The sequence below is a fragment of the Pelobates fuscus genome, chromosome 12 (genome assembly GCF_036172605.1).
Source record: "Pelobates fuscus isolate aPelFus1 chromosome 12, aPelFus1.pri, whole genome shotgun sequence".
Classification (NCBI taxonomy): domain Eukaryota; kingdom Metazoa; phylum Chordata; class Amphibia; order Anura; family Pelobatidae; genus Pelobates; species Pelobates fuscus.
This window is the reverse complement of record NC_086328.1, coordinates 62,439,423-62,461,970: the sequence shown is the minus strand read 5'-3', so window position 1 is coordinate 62,461,970 and position 22,548 is coordinate 62,439,423.

Here is a 22,548-nt window from a genome sequence, read left to right as displayed (position 1 = left end):
GATCAGACTCGTCAGATTCTCCTGCATAATTCTATGTTGTTCAAAAAACACGCTGATAAACACAGAAGGCTCCAGTTTTTGTCCCTGGGGATAGAGTATGGCTGAGTACTAAGAACATTCGTTTAAAAGTTCCCTCTATGAAATTTGCGCCTCGGTACATAGGTCCTTACAGGGTTTTGTCTCGTATCAACCCGGTTGCGTATCGCCTAGCTCTGCCGTCGGCCTTACGCATTCCCAACTCCTTTCATGTGTCGTTGCTGAAACCACTGATTTGCAACAGATTCTCCTCTGCGGTTTCCTCACCTCGCTCTGTTCAGGTGGACGGCCAGGAGGAGTACGAGGTCAACTCCATTATCAATTCCCGATTGTCCCGGGGAAAATTACAGTATCTGGTCAACTGGAAGGGATATGGTCCTGAGGAGAGGAGTTGGGTACCTCAGGAGGACGTCCATGCTCCTCGCCTCCGCAGGGCGTTTCACTCCCGCTTCCCATCTCGTCCCGGTCCCTTCCGCCCGGTGGGCGTATCTGAGAGGGGGGGTACTGTCAGGGTACCTGAGGTCTCTACCTTTGAGAAGGGTAGAGACTTAGTTGTTTATCCGTCTAGACACGCCATATCTCCCGTTCCTCGCGGTCCATCCGGTCTTTCTGGCGCTGGCCGCGGGGGATCCGCTTCCTTTTCTGGCATGGCGCTCGATGCGTGACGTCTTGACGCTATCCCGAGCGACCTGCCACTCTATTGGCTTTATCCTATCAGCACTCAGCTGAGGCGTGTCTACTCTCCGGACTCAGGGTATTTAAGCTTGCTTCACTCGTCAGCTCATTGCCCTGTCGTGGTTCTAGCTTGTCTAGTCACTCAGTGCTCTGGTATTCTAGTTTGCTCTTTGGTTCTGACCCGGCTTGTTGTACTATTCTGCTTATCTCTGTTATCCCTCTGACCCGGCTTGTCTCTCGCTTACCTGTCTTCTCCTTACCTCGACCTCGGCTTGTCTCTGACTATTCTCTGTACGTTAGTCCGGCCATTCTAAGGCCCGGTATACGTACCTTTCTACTGTTAGTACTCTGCGTGTTGGATCCCTGTCCCGATCCTGACAGTGTGTAACTCAGGAAGCTGCATCGATGAAATGTTGTACGCCTTCTCAATGGAAATCTTGGGGTCCAAGCTGACGAACACACGTTGGGTCAGGATCCTCTTCTCTGTCAAGATGAACCCTGGGGTCTCCTGAATCAGGATGCCGGAGGATCGTCCCATCTCTGTGATCGGATCGATCCGTAGCTCTTGGCACAGGAGCAGTACGATCCAGAAGCACACAACATCCTTCTTGGACATCTTTCGACAGTCACAGATCAGGAACTCGTCTCAAACTTATCTACTAATGATTCAAGGGTTGTTAAGCATACAAACGTATACTAGTGTGACATCACTAGGCCATCATTCATCAACGTTATGTATTCTGTCTAATTATATTTTTATAAATGTATCCCTCACTACATTTATTACTGACCCCTCAGTACTACGCCTATAGCAGCTAAACAAGCTAGTAACCTGCTTAGAGAATGTAGTTATTGGATGGTAAGGAAATGGTTAATGACATGAACGTACATGAGATCATGGCACATCACAACATTTCATATCATACGATATCACGTGAATCAAGCATTCATCCAGGTTAGTCTTCACTCTTCTGCATCTGAATCCGCACCTATACGCCTTAATTGAGATTTAGGATGGCAAGCATGCAGCTGGTTAATGTGAACCCACTTTTCAATAAAATCACCATCCTTAGGAATTTTTATCTTGTACGCTACTGGGGAAATCTTGTCAATTATGACATATGACCCTTTCCAAGAAGGTAAGAATTTATTTTCCTTGACTTGATTTTGGGTAAAGTTATACAGATTGACTTGATCTGTTATCTCATATTCCTTTTTCGTGGTTTTTAAATCGTAATAGGTCTTAACCCCTGTCACTGCTTTTTCTAGATTTTTGGGGGCAAAAGCAAACGCATGCTGTAAGTGCTTGCGCAAATCTTCACTGTACTGATGTGTAGTGCTGTGGTCAAATCATATTTCTTCCTGTCATCAATTCAAAAGGTGACAATTTGGTAGCAGTGCTAGGTGTAGCTCTAATCGCCAGTAAACCTAAGGGCAATTTAGCTTCATGTTGTATGCCATGTTTAGAAGTTCTGACAAGCAACCCATACATGACACTAAATTGGACTTTATATCTTATCAATATTCGTAAATCTTCATTATATTTCCAATCCTCATCTGTGATGGGATTGGCAGTAGGGTCTTAAATATGTTTATAGAATATGCCTAGAACGGGATCTTTCTTTTGATTGGTAATCAGGTCCTCACTAGGAGCTTCTCAGCTCCATTGCACGACATTTAAGTCGGCATTATCTCTAGCCTGTCGTCTAGTTATGGCTTCAACATGAATTGAACCCATAAGATCGTCGAACAATACATAAGGAACAATACAGAACAATACATAGGGAAACATAAACTAAACAGGGGCAGGACAGGACAGGGCTGTACATGGACTGGGAATACAAAAGAAAACAAGACAAGATATAATAGGCAAAACAAGAGGAGAAAGAACTAAGTACTATAATGTAAAACTATGGGGATTTAGTTACATTATATGATCATACATTGCATAAGCCTGCCAACTACTTCAAAGTACCCCATATTCGGCAGGTCCTACTCTGCCTAATGTTCGCTAAAATAACCATAATAAAACACATATAGCACTTACCTGCAAGAAAGAGCAGAGGACATGAAACCACTGCTGCAGGTCCAGACTGAAACAAAAGGAATCATGGAAAAGGAACGGGTGTCCTGAGACTGGGAATTCCAGGGACGAAATACAGGAATGAACCCAAAAAAAAACAGCATAAAGAAAACCAGATATAGAATAGAAAACCAGAAAAACCAAACAAGAATTGTAAAAAGAGTACTGGATACCAGAAGCCAAGGCCAGACATCTCCGCAGAACAGGACAGGATGTGACACTCTTCTAGGAAATCATCTCCGGCAGGGCCGGCGCTACCATAAGGCGGCACAAGCGGCCGCCTTAGGGCGCACAGACCCGAGGGGCGCAAAAATGTCCAAGTGACCGGCAGGAGCTCCCGCCGGTCAATTTCTGCAGCAATCTGTCCAGGAAACGTGCAGCCACTGAGGGAAGGGGCGGAACAGCGAGGAGCGACCACTGCAAATTTCTTCATATCCCGGCAGCCAACTGCTGTGGAGAGAGGAGGAAATCTTCAACAGTGCAGCGGGACCTATAAGCAACTATAAGAAACAGTAAGTGTGTGTGTGTGTGTGTGTGTTAGAGCCAGTGTGTGTGTAAGAGCCAGTGTGTGTGTCTGTGTAAGAGTTAGTGTGTGTGTGTGTGTGTGTGTAAGAGTTAGTATGTGTCTGTGTGTGTAAGAGTTAGTGTGTGTGTTAGAGCCAGTGTGTGTATGTAAGAGTTAGTGTGTGTGTGTTAGAGCCAGTGTGTGCATGTAAGAGTTAGTGTGTGTGTGTTTGTGTGTGTTAGAGCCAGTGTGTGTGTCTGTGTAAGAGTTAGTGTGTGTGTCTGTGTGTATAAGAGGTAGTATGTGTCTGTGTGTAAGAGTTAGTGTGTGTGCCTATAAGCTGTGTGTGTGTGTGTGTGTGTGTGTGTGTGTGTGAGAGACTGTGTGTGTGAGAGACAGTGTGTTACAGCCAGTGTGTATTAGCAGTGTGTGTAAGAGACTGTTTGTGTGTGTCTGTTAGAGCCAGTGAGTGTGTATAAGCAGTGCAAGTGTGTAAGAGACTGTGTGTGTATACGCAGTGTGTGTGTGTGTGTGTGTGTGTAAGCAGTATGTGTGTAATGGTCAGTGTGTGTGTGTCTGTTAGAGCCAGTGAGTGTGTATAAGCAGTGCAAGTGTGTAAGAGACTGTGTGTGTGTATAAGCAGTGTGTGTGTGTGTGTGTGTGTGTAAGCAGTATGTGTGTAATGGTCAGTGTGTGTATGTGTATGTGTATGAGCGAGTGAGTGTGTGACGCAAGGGGGTAAAGAAAAGTGGGAAGAAGACACAAAACACATAAAAAAGAATGCCAGACAGGGGATACAATATACAAAAAGGGAAAACAAGAGAAAAAGGTGGTAAAATGCACAAAAGGGGCAAAAAAATGGGTAAGAAGGGCAAAAGTGGGAATATTAGACAGACAGGTGAAGATACATTTTGGGGGCAGCAAAATGTGTCTTCGCCTGTGTAGACAGAAGTCCTTGCACCGCCCCTGATCTCCGGTGTCATCATCCAGAGATGGAGCAGTACAGTCATGCAATTCTGCTAAACCTTGGGCAACTGGGCTTCTCTTATGTTTATAACGGACTTCTAACGGCCATCCCTGTAAGGATAGAGTCCATGCAGTAATCCGACTGTTAGAGCGATTACCGTCTCTGATTCTTTCACTCTGCAGATACTGTAGAGGTTGGTGAGCAGTTTCTACAATTATTTTATCACCTTGGATATAGCTATGAAAACTTTGTAGTGCCCAAACAGTCGACAATTACGCCTTCTCACACGTGTTGAATTTAACTTCAACAGGTGACAAAGTCTTGCTAGCATATGCAATAACTTTGTTTAGACTGTTCTGCTTCTGATACAGAACAGCACTTATGCTTAAATCGGTATATCCTGTCTCCAGATAGAAAGGTTTACCGCCCTCTGGGTATGCTAAACAGGTTGCCTGAGTGAGCTTCCTCCTCAGTTCACTTACCGTTTGGTCCTGAGGCTCCCTCCAGTTCCAGGTAGTTTCCTTTTTAAGCAGGTGTAAGAGTGGTTTTGTTATTTCTGTATAGTTATCTATAAACTTACGGGAGTAGTTAGTCATACCAAGGAATGATCTTAATTCCCTGATGTTAGTAGGTGTTTTAGCCTTTAGTACGGCTTCAACCTTCTTCTGTGGATTTATCCTTCAGAAGTTACCTCATGTCCGAGAACATTTACATGGGTGCGACACCATTGCGCCTTTTGTAAAGACAGTTTAATCCCTGCCTCTCTTAACTGAGTGATAACATGTCTAATCTCTATGATATGCTTATCAAAGGAAGTGCTTTTCAGCAAGACATCGTCGACATATGATAAAGTTCCTCTCTCAAGTGCGTCAGGCATAGCTTTATGCATGAACACAGCAAATTCATAACCAGAGTTTATGTAACCTAAAGGCATACGGGTCCAGGTATACTGCTGCTTTCCAAATGTGTAGGTCAATTTGTATTGGTGTTCATCATGGACTGGTACAGTCCAATATCCCTGCGCACAGTCAATGGCAGTGAATATTTTGGATCCCTGCATTTGTACCAAACATTGGTCTATGTATGGCACTGGCGAACCAAACATATAGACTCGTTTATTTAGCTGTTATAAGTCAGCGCATAAACGCCATTGTCCATTAGGTTTCAGAATATCCAGGATCGGATTATTATACGAACTGTGCACCGGATGTACAATGCCCCTTTCCTTTAAATTCTGAATTAGGTCTTATAGACCATCACATGAAGCCAATGGAAGGTGGTAAATTTGGATCAGTTTGTATTCTGGCTACGTGGAGGTTAGTTAATCCACAATCGTAGGAATCTTTGGCAAAAATATCTTGGAATTCCATAAGGATTTCTCTTAGCTATTGCCGCTCAGCATCGTTGGAGCAATCGTCAGCTAGAAGATATTTTCTCTTCAAGCCTTTCCTGAAATCCTGGAAAGATTTCAGGCTGGCCTATCTCATAAGCTTCTTCAAGCCTAGAAGTTAGGTCAGTTCGGTGTTGACTTTTTCTCTTTGGCTGTGATATTCTCGTGATTCCTGCTCATTGAGCGGATGATTGAAGGTGATCGATGCTCCTTCGATTTTACACAAACCTTCTTTGATGTTAAATAGATATATAGATACGATAGTGAATAATTCTTCTGGGGAGGAATGGAATATTTAATCGACAATTTCGTCCTCAGTTAAGTATTCTAAATATTAACTATTTATTATAAAAAACATATATATCATAAAAAATATATATAGGTACAAATACATGTCCAAGAATAAATGTCCAACTAAAGTATGACTTTTTTGGACACTTATTTGTACCTATATATATTTTTTATGATATATATGTTTTTTATAATAAATAGTTAATTTTTATACTTGTAACTATTTTTGTGTTCTACTTTGTATCCTGTTTGCTACCTGGTGCCATCATATCCTTAGGTGGGGATAATACCACCCATGCTGTGAAAACTAAAGCAGGTCTTGCTCTAAAAATTGTAAGTACATTCCTTTTTTTTTTTTAAATCCCAGTTTATAGTACTTACTATACTATCAGAATTTTCTCTCTTCTACTTTTATATTTATCATCAATATCTGCACTCGCATTTGGAGGATCAGTACTATCCTTGTCATCCTATAGCCTTAGACAGGGATCATACCGTCCACGCGTAATACAGCAGAGCTCTTATATAGCTCTATCAAATGTGAGTGGTTTTCCTACAGTTACCAAGCTAATATCTCGCACTTTGTTAAATTGTATTGCACTATTATTGTTTTTCTGTTTTACTATCCTGAGGTATTTAATAGCCCTCCCTTCTGCAGTTGTATGTACGTATGATTTTCGGTGCAGTATACGCCATATTCTATCTCTGTTTCACTATTACACAAGGTTTTGGGAATCCTTGTACTGTATACAGCAGCCCTCACTTATTTGTTGTATTATAGAGAGCGCCTATAAACTTTTGTTTTTTCACGTCAGGTGACTGACTATTCCTAAAATGTACCTCAATAGAGTCAGATCTTTCTTCTATCACATGGCAGTTACGTTCTGATTGAACATATGATTTCTCATAGGTTATAGGAACCTTAGCTTGTGACCATACAATTCCATTCACACAGTCAGTAATTGTGTTTTTTTAAACTTTTTAAAGCTTATTTTAAAACTTTTTTTAACATTAACCCCTAGTTAGCCTAATACCAAATCACCCAATTCCCCACTAACTTCCACCCACCTCAGCTAGATAAATATATTATTTTAAAATATTTAAATTATTTAATAAAATAGCTTTAACCCCTGAGGGTTAAAAAAAAAATGAACCCTCAGAGGTAAAAAAAAAAAAAATCAGATGACAGTAAAATGTAATCCCTGACAATTGATCCCTGTAGTTAGTGGTCAATTGGCAGGGAAGGGGCGAGCACTGCTGCAGGGGCAGTGTGATCGTGTGCTGTGGGTCTGCTGCGATCACCGTGATCTGGGGTTAATTTTAACCCATGACAGACCTAGTCCGTCACCCGTAATTAAGGGTCTCCCCTGGGTGACGGACCAGGTCCATCATTCGTCATTAAGGGATTAAGTGGAGTGAGCATCATGAAAAGAAAGAAAGAAAAAAAAATGGACCAACATTTGTAGTGCCATTACATTGTTTTTAGAGTGCTTTTTTAATCATGCCTCATCGGCATTGTAATGAAATATAGTGCCAAAGTTTGCTATTTTTGTGTATTGCATTTCTAATGATGCACAGGAAGCCTCTAGGTTCTACTGTCTCCTTTACTTTTTTTTTTTTTTTGCCCATGAGACTCATGTTCTTATGCTCAACCCTACTTCTCGAGTACTGAACAATCACTGTGTAATTGTGGACATAAATGTGTGCAGGTGATACTCCTCTTGAATGTGTTGAGTGCTGAGGGACAGATAGTAATCTGTAGAATGTGATATGGAAATTTGTTTAACCAGGTATAATTATATTGGCTGTAAAAGTCACAAGTGTAGCAGGGTGTCTGTTCAGCATAAAATTTATATTTCATCCAAACTGCCTACAAAAGGTGAAAGAACAAGCAAGGATATCTGCGACTACAATTTAACTATGCAAAAGACAGTAGCACAGCCCACTAAATGCCCAAGACATTGCAGATAGTAGAATTGCAGATTATGCTAACGTAGTGTACCTATAATATTAATTTTAGTAATGACAGGAGGAGAATATTTGCATAACTCTCTTTACTGAAAATCTCCAGCAGCACAGAAACAAACAACCAATCAGAAAAACGAAGGATGTTACACAAATGGCCCTGTAAGACCACTCCATTCCTTTTTCTTTGTAGGGACAATAAACAGATAACAAATACATAAACCATGAATAACAAATGCATGGCAAAGTTTCAAATTATCAATGCTGAATTCCATAGATCCAGAAGGTGAAATAGCCGAAGAAGCTTGTAACTGTATCCTTAACTCCAGAAGAGAACCAATTACATCGAAAGAAAAAGAAAATGTGAAAGGCATCTGAAATGGCTGCGTGTCTGCATATATTTAACAGCTACATTATGCGAAGTGTTATGAACATATTAATAACAAACATTTGGGTATACATTATCTGATTACTATAGAACCTTAATCCCCCTATACATTATTATAGTACAGCACAGAAACCCTGGTACGTTCCATACAGAAAAAAGGGAGGGCAGAGAAATACAGGAGGGAAATATTCACCTCCTGTCATTACTATAATTCAAATTATAGGTACACTACGTTAGCATAATCTACAATTTCACCACATGACAGGAGGCTTCATATTTGCATTTTTAGCGCTGATTATTAAGAGTGAAAGAAGCATTAGTAACTTGGCGAAAGTAGAATACTTTAAAGGTACTCTCACGTGTCCAACCCGCACAACGCATGATGTCCGAAACAAAAGGGTAAGTTTCGCCGATAATTGTCTAAGAGATAGACCCGGATTATCAGGTCAATCTCAAATGAACCGCAGCACCACTTCTACGTCCCAGAGATGAGAATATTTAGGAGCTGGAGGTCTGTTGTTCCCCGCAACAGATGACATACCAGAGGAGCTTGACTTACTGGGACGCCTTGTATGGGAACATGTGCCGCAGAAATGACTGAACACACTACATTGAGGGAACGAAACGATCGACTTTGGGAAAAGGCTGAGATAAATAGTTCATGATGATAGGGATAGGTGCAGTAAAGGGATTGAAATCCCTCTCTAGATACCAACGACTCCTAGAGGACCATGCCGAGATGTAGCATTTCCTGGCGCCAGGGGCCCAAGAGTCCCATAAAAGGTGCTTAGCCCCTTGCGGTAGTCCCAGGACCGACCAGGATCTCTGGAAATAGTCCAGGCCACTAGAACGAACTTCTGTTTGAGGAGGAGGGATGAAGTTATCCCCTCAGCCCCGTCAGAAATAGAGGGAAGGATGGGAGAAGAAGTGGGTGATCTCGGGACATCTCTAATAGGTCTGGGAACCATGCTTGACTCTGCCAGAGAGGTGCTATGAGGAGGAGTGAAGCTTTGTGGATTTGTGTGTGGCAGAGTATTCTCGCCAGCATGGAGAATGGAGGGAATGCATACACTCCATGTGTCGGCCATGTTTGAAGAAACGCGTCCACTGTCATGCAGTTTGGATCCGGGAGCCTGCTATAGTAGTTCAGTAGCTAGTGAATGGTCCAGGAGGCAAACAGGTCCAGGTTTAGTGGGTTCCTGAGGTGTTTCAACTTGAGCTTCACATCACCTCTGTCTCGCCAGTAGCGGGAGAACCAGTCTGCCGTCAGGTTGGTAATCCCCGGGAGATATTCTGTTTTTAAAGTGATGTTGCGTGAGAGGCTGAATCTGTAGATCTCTTTGGTGGCCTCTTTGAGAGCTTGGTATCTGGCTCCGCCTAGGTGAATTATATATTGCACCGCAGAAACATTGTTCATGCGGAGTAGGATGCAGCAGTTTAACATGTCTTTGGCCAGACTGCAAATTGCGAAGGACCCCGAGATGAATTCTAGGCAGTTGATGTGGAAGTTGGCCTCCTCGTCCCGCCAAGGTCCCCCCATAGACTAATCCATGAGGCTGGGGTCCGATTCCCCAATGAAATCTGGACAGGAGCCAATAATCGCTTTGCCATTCCAGGCTTTACCATTCCAGGCTTTCATGTGTAGGAACCATCTGTGGAGCTCAGTCCTCATGTCTGCTGAAAGTATTATCCAGTATGAGACAACATGCAGTCAATGTTTTAGTACCATTATCTTGCCATCTTGTGAAAGGTCTAGTACTAGGATTGAAATGTTTACTGTATGCCTTTATATACCTGATTAAAATAAAAGTTATTTTGTTTATTATTGAATTTTAAGTACTTTCTTTGTTGGATAGACACTATAGGACTGTGGTAAGAGCCAGGTAGGATTAATAACAAAATTAAAAATATTTTGGAATGAAAATCGGTTAAAAAATTTAGGTTAAGCTTTATTAAGTCTAATAGCCATGCTATTACTATTGGACATTTTTTTCCAAATTGGATTTTTTTGACCTAATTTATTTGTATTCTTATTACTGACAATTAAGTTTAGCTAAAATGGGACTGTCTGGAACGTAGGCCATTCACTTTCAGGCGCTGCCTCGCACTGTAGTGTAGTGGTCCAGGAAATATCACCTGAATTGAGGACGACAGAAGATCCACTATACGGGCAAGCAACCAGAGAGGAATTGTGTCCATATGAAGAACCCATCTGATCTCTTTCAGGATTGGTGTAATCTTTGAGGCCAGAAGGCGCAGTACACAGTTCACTGAGTCGATCTCGAAACTGAGGAACTGAACCGTCTGCGAGGGGGAGAGTGCCGACTTCTGTCTGTTTACTACAAAACCCATGGATTCCAGAAAGTGAACGACAAATTTTGTTTGCAATCGTAGCATGGACGTGGATTTGCAGAAGATTAGCAAATCGTCCAGGTACACGTGACACCACACGCCTTCGGATGGAATGTGAGCCATCACCTTTCTTTAGTAGCTTCGTGAAACACCACGGAGCCGAACTGAGACCAAAAGGCAGACATGTGAACTGGCATGCTCGTCCTCTCCATAGGAAACAGAAAAAGCATCAACATTCCCAAGTAACCGGCACCGACAGGTACGCGTCCTTCAGATCAAGTCGGGTGATCCAGTCGTTTTAGGGGTGGAGGTCCTAAAGGAGAGATGTATCCTTTCCATTTTGAAATGTCTGCAAACTAAGTATTTGTTGAGTTTCCGGAGATTTATAACCGATGCGTAGTCCCCTGTTTTCTTGTTGCCTATAAATATGTTGCTGAAGAAACCGTCCCCTTCCGGTGCGTATTACACTGCGCCTTTGTCGAACAGGGAACGGATATCTTCGTCCACGAGAAGGTCGTGCTCCAGTGACATGTGTAATGGAGGTGGAGGAGAGGTTTGGATCGGTTGTGAGTTTAACTCTATAATGTAATCCTGAACCGTTTGTAAAAGCAATGAATCTACTGAGATTGCTCTCCAGTTCTGAGAAGAGAAAACCTTTCGCCAAGGGGTCTGAGCTCTTCTGAACCTAAATTCAGCAATTTTGTTTCTCAGCAGTGCTGATTTGCGCCGTTCGGCACACAGTGCAGCATTGGCCCATTGAACGTTGGGCCCATACTTGGAAAGTTTTAGGGTCAAGCTGTGTACCCTGGGTGAGAGCCAGGTCAGCAAATTAAAGCATTTTTTGCTATAGGGCCGAGTAAATCCAGCAATTTGTCTTGCGTGGCTTTAAGATCCTTTTCAATACCTTTCCGTGGATCCCAGCCTGACCAAGACCTAAAGACCACTACAGTGGTAGTGGTCTTGGGCATTCGGCTCTGAGGCGTGCCTGAACCTCTTTCTCCATGTTTTTACAGAGCCAGTAATGTATGAACCAAGCCAGAAGACCTGGTAGGCTTGACCTGGTAGTCCAATGACCTCGGATGTCAAATAGTGCAAGGGTCGAATAGTGGGATCCCTTAATCATCTAGGAAGAGTCCGTCTTCAGGCACTGTGGGCACCAGGCGGCTCAGGGTGTCCTTGAGGTGACCTTCTTCCATCAATACTGTTTCTCTGACATACTTAGAAAAAGTCTGAGGAAAATCCTCTGATCCTCCAGGTGTAGGAAATGGGGTTCACCACAGGTGTACACCAGAGCTGTACTTCGTGATATGATCAGTATGCAGTGCACGTAACAAGCACTGATAGTCCTGCACCACATGGGGACTATCCCCGTAGGATCTGCATCAGCAAGACCCGTATGTGTTTAGCTGGGGGCTTTCCCTCCTTGATAACTCAGAGGACACCCACGTCAGTAGATAATATACTTGGCACAATATGGGAATGATATGATTAACTGGGGGCTCACTAGGTGGTGTGCCATAAAAACACAGAGGAAACCCATATCAGTAATTGTACACTTGGTACAGTATAGAAGATATCCCTGTTAAAGGGTAGTAGTGATTGCCTTCAGACAGTATACAATACACTCAGTCCAGAAATTCCCCATACATCTTATGTCAAATACTGTTTTTGTAGTCTTGTATCAATCGAAGAAATGACAGGCAGTATGAACAATCCAGCAATGTGAAGTACCTTTAGCTGATATACATTGCTTAAGGTAGTGGTAATCCTAGTCCTGAGGTCTGCTAAAGTCCGGATCGAGTGAATTCTTGATCTGGAATGAAGACCTGAGGCAATCAGTAGGAGAAATGGCAGAGGAACAAGTCCACGAGGTGCCAGACTCCTGGTACAACTGGGGCTCGCCCAGAACCCTTGTAGCGGGCAATGTGTAGTGAGTGTAATAGGTGCCAGTGAAAGAGGGCTCACCCTCTAGTACAAAAGGGGGTTTCCCTTGAGTGAAATGGGAGACATAATAGTCTAATAAAATTAGGGCTCGTCAATAAGACCCTTGCGTGGGGTTTGGTACCTGAGAGGGGCTCCCCTCTAAACAGAGGCTCGGAGGCGTGTAATTATATTGGGGTTCACCCGGTTGTACTCGAGAGCTGTACCTCCTTGGTCATCAAGAGTATTCAGCACAATCACATAGATATTACCATTGCAAGTAAGGTACAATATCTTTGTAAAGTTTGCTCCGGCAGTGCTATGCGTAATAATCTGGGTGCTAACACCACGTGGCGTGCCATCAAAAAACCCAGAGGACACCCCTCTGTTTCTTGTCCCCTTCCACTCCTCCCCCATGCTTGCCACTCCTAGCTGTAAATATCCCAAAATAACTGTCTATCTCTACGCCCATTTCCCATACCCCCTCTACTGCAAGTCTATACAATTCTACTCGGCTCAACACACCCACCCGCCCCTCTTCCCGCCCACCCAGGTTCTACCTAAATTTATAGCATGCTCCTCCAGCTATTTAAAATTCTCACTCACACCTCTTCAATCCCTCTATATTCTGCCAATAGCTGCAACTCTCTGTTTCCGTATTTAGACATCACTTCCAAATTTCCCCTGCTAGCTCTTGTCTCAGATCCCCATGGTATCATTTAGATGGTAAGCTCTTGAGCTATCTACCTATGCACTTTGTATAAAAGAGCGTAAATTATTTCAGCTTACGGGCAGGGCTCTCTCTACTTTTTGTATTTGTTTGTTCTCCACTAATTGAACAGCGCTGCGGAATCTGTTGGCATTTCATAAATACCAGAAATAATAATAATAATAATAATGCACATGGAAACCTGGCAATTATTTTTGGGGTCAATGGCCGGTCACGTCCAATCAAATCCACAGGAGGGTTTGTGCTGAGCAGCAATCATGCACATGGAAATCTTTGGGGTCAAATGCTGGTTACAGCCAATTGGATCCACAGGAGGGGTATTTAGACCCAATTCTCCTCTTGCTCATTGCCTTGTCGTGGTTTCATGCTTATGGTTATCCGAGAGTACGTTCCTGATCTTGATTTTATGGTATTTGACTTTGGCTTTGTTTTGACTTCCCTGATATCTGGTATCCTAGACTTTTGGCTTTCCCTCATCTTTGTGTTTGATTCTGTGTCCCTGACCTCGGCAAGTATTTTGACTATTCTTGGAGACGTTAAGTCCGGCTAATCTAAGGTCCGGTTATACGTTATCCTTAGTCCTAGGTGTGACACAGTACTATGTGCTGGATCAACTTGTAATCCTGACACATAGTAGTAAAATACACTTGGCACAGTACAGAATAATCCCTGTGGATGAACAGGTCTGTAATAATTTATTGGTATTGTCTTTTAGACAGCCATATGTAGAGTCCATATATATGCTACACTCATGTGAATCAAATTCAAAGTATAAACATGTATAACCCTTTGTACAAGCAGATTCAAATAGTCTTAGTAAGCAGTACTTTCCACAATAGGTATATTTGGTTGTGAAATCTGTATCCTCAGAGTCAAGACGGAGTGAATCTCAATCTCGAATGACAGGAATAAGAAGGCCGCCATGAATCTTGTGGTATTTGCGAGATTCAAAAGGCTGCCACTCGCAACGGTCCGCCAGCCTTGCGGACGCGGTCCATTAAATAAAAAAACCGCAAGTAATGAGAACCAGTTTCCCCTGACCCCCACCACCCAGAGCAACCCCCAAAGGTTGTGTCCCCAGAAGTAAAACAGAACACGATCGCGGCAATGGTAGCCGTGACGCACAAAAAACTGAATAGGGACACAGTAAAACAGTCCTGAGGGTAGAAGTCAGAGGGTAGTAAAGGACGGAAAGAAAACTAATAAAGCACAAAAACGGTAGAAGGACAGATGTGGGGAGAGAGATAGGCTGTGAATCAAAAAATCTAAGTAACCAAAATAAGGCTAACATTACACAGTAAAATCAATAAAGTATAGGGAGAACAAATTACTCTGACCTTTGCACTTGGCTGGAGCAGCAAAGAAAGAGGAAGGGCGTGGTCTTACAGGGCCTTTTGTGTAACATCCTCCTTTTTTCTGATTGGTTGTTTATGTTTCTGTGCTGATAGAGATTTTCAGTAGAGTTATGCAAATATGAAGCCTCCTGTCATGTGGTAAAATTGGCTCCTACCAATGTAACACAAGAGCATGTTATTAAAATTCCATTAGATCTCCAAAAGGGATGTAGCAAGGTCATGGGGTGCCTGGGGCAAGTGTTTTAATTTTGCCGTCAAACACCATAGGTTCTTTAACACATCATGCCAGCATGGCATGTAGTTATACAGATGAAAGATAAGACTGCTCACAGAACAGAACAGAATACAAAAAATGCTTTATTTTAAACAGATATGAGACACAACATGCAGTCAATGTTTCAGTACCATTATCTTGCCATCTTGTGAAAGGTCTAGTACTAGGATTGAAATGTTTACTGTATGCCTTTATATACCTGATTAAAATAAAAGTTATGTTGTTTATTATTGAATTTCATAAGTACTTTCTTTGTTGGATACACACTATAGGACTGTGGTAAGACTCCAGGGCAAGAAACACTGGAGCCAGGTAGGATTAATCACAAAACTAAGAATATTTTGGAATGAAAATCGGTTTAAAAATTTAGGTTAAGCTTTATTAGGGCTAATAGTCATGCTATTACTATTGGGCATTTTTTTCCAAATCGGCTTTTTTTTTACCTAATTCATTTGTATTCTTATTACTGACAATTAAGTTTAGCTAACATCTCTGTGAGTGCACAGCCCTTGTTACTTTTTATATCTGTTCATGCAATTTCTGAGTCTATACATTTCTATTAATGAGTGTGTATTATATTCATGTTTGTGTATATATAATAAACATAGTTTAGAACAAATACACACATTAATATAATAAATATATAATATGCATAATACTGTCAGAAATTACAAAATTTACACATGTGGAGTGATATCCAGCAATAGTTACATTCTGATACCGAATTAGAGGATTGCTAAGTAGGGTATTTGTATTTCGCAGATCCTTTGAGCTGAATCCCCGGGTCCTTGCTTTTATCCTGACCAGTTAAGGTTCTGCCTCATCAGTCCCAACTGCAATATACCAAAATAATGCTTCCTGCCAAGAGATTGGTGGCTACTGGGTGGCTCAAACAAGAGTCTCCTTCCCTGTGTGAGCTAAAATTGAGGACCATCTCACAACTATGGTTAAAGGGTTTTTGCCATAATTTCACAAAACCTGATTAGATTGTGTTAATCTACTGTATGATCCATGCCAACACCTGCAGTGCCAGCTCCCGATCCTGTGCACCCACATCATTATGCCCTTTCATTCCTTGGTTCTATGTTCCTTTATGTTTTTATTTAATACTTAATGAGGGCACACAGGGTCATATGTGTCTGGAAAATAACATATACAACAAATATTTCTCTGTCCAATGCAATACTTTGTACATGATGAGATCACCCACAGACCAAATGCACTATCCATTTGCATCAAGCTGTTTTTTATGTCCGGTTGTGCCAAATGTTGTAGTTGTTCTTTATTTGTGCACTAAAAATGTTGATGGGATTTTATATTGCGTACTTCTGTATGATTACTTTGGCTTTGGATCTAATGTCTTATCACATAAATAAAGAATTGAAGGAAAGAATAAAATTATATATATATAATTCTAAAGAAAAGAAAAAGGTATATTTCTGATGCACAGTTTCATGGTCTATATAATATGTATATTATCAAATACACATGCACACAATCATCAATGCACACATACTCACTAACACTAATAGAATCATTTCAATACACACACACACAGTAACAATATAAACACACTAACAGATACACAGTGACACAAACTCAAAGAGACGCATACAAAGCGACCAATAGCGACACAAACAGCGACCAATACAGTGACCAATGCAGAAACAAATAGCTTACACACACAAACTAAAAACACATCCAGGGATCAATATTTCAGTATACAAACCGCAAAAACCTACATAGTTGCCCTCACGTAAGCCTTCCCTTTACCAGAGCTGGAGAAACCTGTCCCTAGCCCGCACAGAGCAACGACAGTCTGGATATGACATCAAGATCCCTGCATCCTCCAGCTTTGTACATTGAGAGGAGCGGCTTGCTACTGCTGCTCCTCACACCTCCTCACCGACCCCAGGACAGAGCAGTCTGAATGCCACAGACAGCCCACTGGGGAATTTCCCTGGACCCCCAGTCTGTTCCTGCAACAGGCTGCCCGTGGAGCATAGCCTTGGTACACTGCACCATGTGACTCCTGCCCCCCTTACTATGGCTCTGATCTCCAGATATAAATATTTCAGGTATTTCATACAGCATTCTAATGGACTTCCTTTGAGCTCCTTCAAATGAAAGTCAACTCCCAAATACATCAGAAATAAAATACGCCATATGTGTGCTCACCTTAATCAACCATATCAAACTTTACCTATATTATAAATTCAGCTATAATGTAATCAACCCCTTTATTAATAGCCAAGGAGATTCTTGCATAATTCTCAGTTTTTGCAGTGCAGCACAACAGTTTTGATGTCGACATTTAGCGCTGGAATCTCACAATGCCTTCTGGGGCTTAGCTCAACTTTTTTTTTTTTACTCGAAGCAGAATGTAAATATTAAACAATTCGTCTAGCTACTTTTAATATAGCAGCTTCTTCATAGAGAACACATTTTGGGGGATTTTTCTACATATATCTACATAACAAGCTGTAGTTTTGTTTTTTTCTAGCACACCCGGTTTCTAATGAAGAAACATTAATTAACATCTAATTACAGTGCAGAAAATTAACCTGCTGTCCCAAGAGTAATTAAAAGAAAATTCAGCCCAAGCTAACGATGTCTGAGTCTCTGTGTAATGAATGTAATTGTTGGATTGTGTCCAAATGAAATATACGCAACATTTTCCTAGAAAGGAGAATAACTGTTGGCAGAACTGGTGAAAAAAGTTAAATATTTCTCTGATAAATAGGCTGTGCAGAGGCATGTTACCAAGCAGCTCACAAAAATGTTATGTGATAAATTTGATTATGGTGGATTATGCATCAGGTACTGTGATGAACAGTAAGCTAAATAAAATATCAAACAATATAAATCACAATTTAAAGGGACACTACAGGCACCAAAACAACTTCATGTTAACTAAGTTGTTATGGTGCCAGGGGGCCCTCTTACCTCAGTGGGGTTAAACAGTTTTCAAATGGTTTACCCCTTAAGTTAACTCTGGCGCCAGCAGCATCCAGCTTCAGAAGTACCCTTTCTAAGCCAGTTTTGTGAATGGGGAGTGACTGATTGGCTGAGAGCCCTAAGCTGACTGCTCTCCCCTGCGGCACTCTGTACTTCCTGAATATGATAAGTAGCATGTGAATACAAAAAATATGAGGGTGTCATGTCATGCAGGTTGATATGTACATATTGAATCCGCGGATATGAGGATATATCTGAAGTTAAATATTCTGTATTTACATGTGGGTGAAAGTCTCTGCAAATTTATGAATTATGGCACTAGTTCTAGGAAATATGGCCATTCAAGGCATAAATAGGCAAGATGCATTTCAACACCATAAACACACATACATGTTAACTCTCACACAACCATGCAGAGAAAGAACACACACACTGACACTTAATTTCCCCCCTCCCCAAAGTTTTTATCCTCCACAGACCAGAGAAACCATAGAGTTATTTTTGTGAAAGACTAGGAGTATGAATGGAATCATTGCATAGCACACGTAGAGTAAGTGAGTCTGGAATTGTCTGGCAGCTTTCCCCAAACGGTCAACCACAAGATTATTTCACTGTTGAAGGAGTGGACATACTCAGTTATGCCATCTTACAGGAAGTCCGATGATCCAATTGGCTCTGAAATGTATGAAGGATTTAATGGTTGTGAGCTAGTCAAGATCTATCCACTGTCTAAAAGTAACACTCCAAGCACCATAACCACTACCACTCCCCTCATTTGTAACAACTCCAGCCATTTGGACTTATCACCAGGGAAGCTGTGGTAGTGAAGGGCAGGAATGAGGATTTGCAATTGTAACTATATTTTGTTGCTCTTCCGTTCTTTTAACCAGTGCCTTTTTGTTAGAAGCTTTGTGGTGGTGGAATTGCAATACTCAAATGGAAGCATATAGATGAGCAAGAGAAAAATTACCATTCCTGAAATTTATATAGCAAAAAAATCCTTGCTAGTAGCACCAGATTTAAAGATGTTTATGTTACATAAAACCCAGGGAGAAACATTTTCCTCTTACTTGACTGCTCGCTTCCATGACAAACTAACTTTAAACCTGTCAAAGGAAGAGAAAAGAAAAAGAACAAAGAAAGAGAACAATGTATTTGCATAATAAGACATTGGCAAAATGAAATATTTGCATAATTGGATAATGACTTTGCAAAAATACACTCAAAATAGCTACTTTTCAGTCAGTCATTCTTAACAGCAAAAAATAGACTTGAGGAAAAAAGTATAAAAAACAAAAACAAGTATTTTTGCCGCATTAACCTACCCATCTGTGCATGTTTAACAAAATAAGTAAATCTTAAATTCAAGCTGTGGGAAAAAAAATCATTGAAAGTATGATTAAGACCCAAACCTCTGAATGACCCATTATTTTGTCTGAGAAATATTTAGTCAGTGTCACAGATGTGAACGGGTCATCTCCACATTTTAGAAACTACTATAAGCTGCTTGTAAAGAAGTGTAGGTATTCTGCTACATTATAGCTATGACTCTTACATTTTAGCTTCTCTTCCTGTGACTTGAGCTTGTGTGTTCATTGTAATTTGGACCTACAGCCAAACAATAAGTGCAGGAATCTTCTTTCATTGAGGAATGCTCTTTTGTTATTTTGGTTGGGATATGCTTTTTCTTGATTTTGGGCTTCTGATGGAGGACAAATTTAAGCTATTAATGTATAATAACCATAGACAACACAAAACTTCGGGATACGGCTGGAAATAAATCTAAAAGGAACATAAGAATATACAAAATAGTGAAGTACAATTAACACATATATATGCGCTCAATACAAATGCACTCACAAGATTGAGTAGAATATATCGCTCATAGGGTGCCTCCCCTGGTTGAAATGGGGGGTAAGTAATCCCTTGGCTACTTGTAGGCTTCCTTAATGATGCTAATGATACCGTTTCTCTTTTTTTTTTTTTTTTTTTTTCATCCTATTGTTTGTTATGCCTACACCAATGTTTTTTTTTTTTTTTTTTTTTTGTCAATCTTTATTTTTATTGAGGCATATGATGGTTCAGTACAGAAAATAAAGTGATGGGTTAATGCATGTAAAACATATAGTTTGCATAAGTGTACACAATAGTTGCATGTATTCCCAAGAGTAGCAGCCTCTTTTTTTTTTTTTTGAAAGTTTAACAGTAGAGTTATCCGTACAGGTTACACAGATTATATAAACACGCTGGAAAACAAATTATATACACACGCTGGAAAATAATAAGTTGCGTCACATTTACATGGTTTCATGCTAGGTTAATTAGGCATTGAACTTCGGGTAACAGGAGGAGGAACATTTATGCTTATAATGCAGTTTGCAATCCTATGTAACGTCGATAGGTAGGGAATAAGATTAACACAATCTACTCACAATTTACAGACTGAGGGTGCAGACCCCGAAGAGAATTATATAACTACTGATACATTAGTTTGCAAGGTAAGTAAATGTCGGTTATGACATGTAGTTGTGGGCTACCGTTTCTCTTTTATCTTTATATTTGATATTGATGGTGATCATTCACTTTTTATCAATAAATATATCTTTTTCTACCATTACCCGTTTGGAGTCCTGAGCATCATTAAGGAAGCCTACAAGGAGCCAAGGGATTACTTACCCCCCATTTCAACCAGGGGAGGCACCCTATGAGCAATATATTCTACTCAATCTTGTGAGTGCATTTGTATTGAGCGCATATATATGTGTTAATTGTACTTCACTATTTTGTATATTCTTATGTTCCTTTTAGATTTATTTCCAGCCGTATCCCGAAGTTTTGTGTTGTCTATGGTTATCTATGTATATAAGGTCGTCTTCTGTGGGTAACGATCTTGGGAGGCGGCATTGTAATAACTAAGTTAAGTATTCGTATACATTTCACTACAGTTATTATCTTTAGTAGTGTGTATATTATATTGTACTATTAATGTATAATAACTTTTAATAATGAGTCTTAATCTCTGATGGTATCATATGGTATCAAAATGAGGGGCAGTCACTCAAATTCCTTTCTCATTTGCACTAAGTAACTATTAACAGATAATCTTGAGGAACAAAAATTGTTGCCAAAGGTCAAACAATAAAACATTCTGGGGAGGGAGCTACATACAAATGCTGAAAGGTAATTGTAAAAGTTCTGCTTCTACATGAACCCAGAAAAAAAAATGCCCAGTCGAACAATTTACAAAAAAAGTGAAGAACAAAAACACTTTTGTTCATTTAATATTTGAGGCTGGGATACAGCAAAAGGGGAAACCTACATGCAGGATCAGATAACCAACAGTAGTACAGCCCCCCTCAATGCTACCCAAGTCTTCCCCTCACTCTGTTCTGCAGGTTATCCTTCCTAAATCAAACTACTAACAAAAACATACAAAGACATGAATAACTCTACACCCCATTATATTTATTCTCTGAACCACAATTTTACCCCTTCTCATTCCCTTTGCTGTTCAATTCACTTCTGCTATTTTCTTTGTCTACAGGACATTTTAGGGGCTAAACCAATTCTGTGCAATGTCCAACCTTGTTCTATTAGACTTTCTCCCAGCCTCCAGACCTCTTAAGAAAAGCGGACTTCCTGGGTAATGTCTCATTATAGCAGATCTCCCATCACCCCACATAACCTGTGCTTCCACAGTCCACCCTATACTGCCATTACACACTACTTCCACAAGATTAACTAGAGACAGACATATGTATTATCTTCCTCTCCACTCCGTCATGTTTTTTTGCCCTCTTGTGTTTCTCTTTCCCTTCCTCCTATACACTAGTTTTCTTACGATTAGACAGAAGAATATGAGGAGCATTCCAAGGTCATATACTTGAAATCCATACTGAACAAGACAGAAAAGGACATAGATAATAAACATGACAAGCACCCCCACTATATAACTTCACCATGAGAAACACCACAAAATCTTCACATAACAGAAAAATCTGGGTTTATAAAGGTAGCCTCAGATATGTGCCAAGATGTCACTTTTTACCACAATTTACTCTGTAGGATTCTAAACTTTGAGATCCACTTCTCTATTTAAACAAACAAACCAAGACATAAACTAAACACAAAGTGCACATGCTCACACGCACAGCACAATGCACTGCCCATCAATTAAATCAGCAAGTGAAACATTTTAATAAAATCAGTTAGAAATGATTGTAACCTAGTTCTGGATTTCCATGGTAAGGGATGTCATAGCCACATCTTCAATTTAAAACAATGGGTCAATACAAATTAACTTTCAAGAAGAAGAAGAAAATCAAGGACATTGTGTGCAGTGCACATATTGTTATAAATAGCTACATCAAACTTCGCATTTCACTTTTACTAAAGTTTACATTTCAGAAAAAAAATTCTCTATAATAAATACCGCAAGAAAGGTGAGGTCATATATGACTTATCTGAGGTGATAGGTTTGCACTAATCAGAAAAAAAAAGACAACTAAAGGTTGGAATTCATACTTAAAAAGACTAGATGTTCTAGACTAAGAAGCATCTTTTGTTAAAATTGAGATTTGCTTCTTCTTCACAAATGTAGGCAGCAAAGAGACGTGTCCATCAAGTTCAGCCTTTCTTACATCTGTTTTTCCAGGTACT